Source organism: Apodemus sylvaticus, chromosome 1 (genome assembly GCF_947179515.1).
Source record: "Apodemus sylvaticus chromosome 1, mApoSyl1.1, whole genome shotgun sequence".
Taxonomy (NCBI): domain Eukaryota; kingdom Metazoa; phylum Chordata; class Mammalia; order Rodentia; family Muridae; genus Apodemus; species Apodemus sylvaticus.
The window spans coordinates 94,839,047-94,842,821 of record NC_067472.1 but is presented as its reverse complement, the minus strand read 5'-3'; the positions used below and the strand labels follow the sequence as shown (position 1 = coordinate 94,842,821).

At 42.0% G+C, this 3,775-nt stretch overlaps 1 pseudogene; it reads left to right on the top strand.

Moving 5' to 3' along the window:
• Nucleotides 1-347: 347 nt before the first annotated feature.
• LOC127679393 (translation machinery-associated protein 7-like) lies at nucleotides 348-597 on the top strand (annotated as a pseudogene).
• Nucleotides 598-3,775: the final 3,178 nt, after the last annotated feature.

The window sequence follows — 3,775 nt, the reverse complement described above, 5'->3', positions numbered from 1 at the left end:
AGAAGAGGGTGTGAAATCCTCTGGAGCTGGAGATATATAGGCATTTGTGAGCTGTGATGTGGGTGCTGGGAACTGAACTCATGTTCTCTGCAAGAGCAGTCAGCACTCACTCTTAACTAAAGGGTCACCCACCTCTCTAGTCCCACTTTTTACTTTTAGAAATTTGTCTTAAATTTTTTGACATTATAAATAATCCCGTGACAAATATTTGAGCTTGCATGTATCTTTGTGGTTTTAGTTTTTCCCTGGGATAGATACCCAGTTGTGGTTTTATTGAAGACTTCTTTTTTTTACAGTCTATGTTTTTTAGAGAGCTTAAAGAGCTTGTTGGAGAAAGGTCTGGAGGCGCCATGTTGGGCTGGGAAGGTGGCAAAAGGAAGTCCCTGAAACAGCCCAAGAAGCAGGCCAAGGAGATGGGCGAGGAAGAGAAGGCTTTCAAGCAGAAACAGAAGGAGGAACAGAGGAGCTAAAAGCCAAGACCCTGGGGAAGGGCCCCCTGGCCACAGGTGGAATTAAGAAATCTGGCAAAAAGTAAGCTGTTCCTCATCTGAGGTGATGGTGACCCTCCTCTTCCATTCCTATTTAAACATCTGGATTCCCTGCTGTAAATAACATCTTTGCCACTACGGCTAGAATGAAGTGTTATCCTGTAATCTGTCAAACATCTGGATTCCCTGTCATAACAACTTTGCCACCTAATAGCTAGGATGAAGTGCTATCCTGGAGCCTGTTGTTGTACATTGTAATAAATTTTTGTATAAAAAAACCCCAAAACAAACCAATAAATAAAGTGAATAGTGCAATGAGGAAGAAAAAAAAGATTGTTAGACTCCCTAGAAGTATGTTAACCATCTATTTTGCTAGAGTTCCACGGCTCTAAATAAATCAGCAACATCATAAACGGCATCTCTGCCAATCACATAGGTGGGATTCTTTTCTTTCTTTTTTGTTTTATTTTGCATACATTTGTTTACAAAGATTTTCCTGGGCTTGATTTTGAACTAGCTATAATTCTTTGATGAAATATTGATGAATGCCTTTCGCTCTGGGGAGATCAAAGTACTTTTAAGATTATTTTATCAGAGCTTAATATTTTTAAAAGTTTATTTGGTGTCTGTGATAATTGCCACATTTATGTTTCTTATATTGCTGTTAGAGATTTTTATGCCTAGAAGTTTAACATTTGTCAGATTGTATTTATCTTCTTCTCTTGCTCCCACCAGGTTCCTTCTTTTTACTTTTAAAATCCCTCTTTTCTCGGGCCGGGGAATGGCCCAGCTGGTAAAGGTGCCTGCTACCAAGCTTGGCATCTTGAGTTTGATTCCCATGCTTCACATGGTGGAGGGAGAGAACTGAGTCCTGTAAGTTCTGACCTCAACATACTCGCTATGGCATGCCCCGCTCCATACACACAAATACATTAGTACATGTAATTAAAAAAAGAAGTCTGTTCCTTTAAGTCCTTCTGTCCAAATGGCCATACTCACAGTACATATAATATTATAGCTCTTCCTATGGGTTGGAAGGCATCTTTTTTTCTCTCTGAATATGTAAGGTGTGTGTATGTGTGTGTGTGTTCACATTTGTGTATGTGAATGCTTGTGCCACAGTGTGTTTATATAGAGGTTAAAGGACAACCTTGGGTGTTGGTCCCAGTCTTCTACTTTCTTTCTTTTTATTGCTTCAAAGAGACACCATGGACCACAGGGACTTTTATAAAGGAAGGTGTTTAATTGGGCCTGGCTTACATACAGTTTCAGAGAGCTCATTGTCACCACTGTGAGGAGAATGGCCTCTCGCAGGCAGGGATGGTGCTGGAGAAACAGCAGAGAGTTCTCTGTCTGGATCCACAGGCCCCCGGAGGAGAGGAGGAGAGACGTTGGGCGCATGTGTATGTGGGGCTCCAAGGTTGACGTCAGGCACCGTCCTTGATCACTCTCTTGTCCTTAACATATTGAGACTCTGGCCTCTCGCTTCCTGGAGCCTAGAGCTTGCAGTCAGCTAGTGTAGCTAGCTAACTAACCCTAGTACACTCTCTTTCCCACCTCCTGAGGGCTGGGCTTATAGGTGGGCTGCCATACACCCCAGGCATTTACGTGGTGCTGAGGACTCAAATTCAGGCCCTCATGCTTACAAGGCAAGGTCTATACTCATTGAGCCATCCGGCCTTTGGTAAGTGGCATCAGTCGTCTGAAGTTATGTGAGTCATAACAAAGCCACACTTAGCTTAAGTGACAGGCCAAGGTCCCTCCCTAAGTAGGAGGTCGAAATGACTGGGTCCTAATTTAGATCTCTCCTGCATCATTGTCTCTGGAGCATGGGCAGGGTTTTCTAGAAGCTCAGGCCTTGGCAGAAAACCTCCTTATCTTTCTGTTGACTTGGATCCAAAAAGCCCTCTCCTTCCAAAGTTGTTCTGGTTGTGGTGTTTTATTACAGCAACAGAAAGCAAACTTTTAAATATATCTATTCTTCATAATTGCCCTTGAAGGATATATTTTTATTCAGGAGTATAATTGTCCAACCAATAAAGCCAATGAAAATAAACATTTCTGGACTCTGTCATGGCTTTCCTTAATTATTGTAATGGAATAGATTTCAGCTTCTAGAAGACAGTTATAATTTTTAAAAGGTATGATTGGCCATCCTTACAAGACTCTGAGATGGGTAATTTAACCTAAGAATGTCTCATATACAACTCTTCCGTTGTAACAGAAAACTCTTGATCATCTCCAGTGCTAGAATTCAGCCATCCATCATCATGAGAGGTTTTCACTGGTATGATTTGAGATCTATCTGCCATCTCCCCCTCCCCCCACCTATCTGTTGTGAAGAAATTGCTACAATCAAGTCAGTTAACACACTTCCTGTGTAGTTGCCTTGTGTGCTCGTATGTGCCTCTGGACACATGTACATCTATATGCTGACAGTAAGACAGCCAATACATGCTTGTTAATTATAGTCACCATGTTGTACATTAGACCACTGTCTTGCAAAACTGAAACCTTGTATCCTAACCACCTCACACTCATTGCGGCTCTTAGCCTCTGATCATCATTCTATTCTCTGCGTTTATGACTTTATATATAAGGAAGATTATACTGTGCTTGTCTTTCTCCGTCTGACTTTTTCACCCAATAATGCAATGCCTTCCTGGTTCATCCATATTGTTACAAACAAAAGGATTTGCTTCCTTAAAACATCTTTTATTTGGGCTGGAGAGATGGCTCAGAGGTTAAGAGCACTGACTACTTTTCCAGAGGTCCCGAGTTCAAGTCCCAGCAACCACAGGGTAGCTTACAACCATCTGTGATGGGATCTGATGCCCTCTTCTGGTGTGTCTGAAGACAGATACAGTGTATTCATATACATACATAAATAAACTTCTTTTAAAAAAAGAAGTGATTTTGAAGTTTTAAAAAAATCTTTTATTTTTATTTATGTATATGTATGGATATCACTGTGAGTATGTGCCACACGCGTGTGAGCACCTGTGAGGCACACTGGATGCCTGGAGCTAGAGTTACAGGTGGTTCTGAACCACTTGACATGGATGCCGGGAACTCCGGTCCTCTGGAAGAGGAACAAGGGCTCCTAACCACTGAACCACCTCTCTAGCCCCAGGGTTTTCTTTTTAAAGATTCAATAATAGTTCACTTCCATATACATAGACATTGCATTTTCTTTAGTATATGAACTTTTGGAGAACAGAGTCAGGTGGTTCCACGGGGGTGGGTGTGGGTGTGGGTGTGGGTGGGTGGGGGAGTAGTTGGGGGCA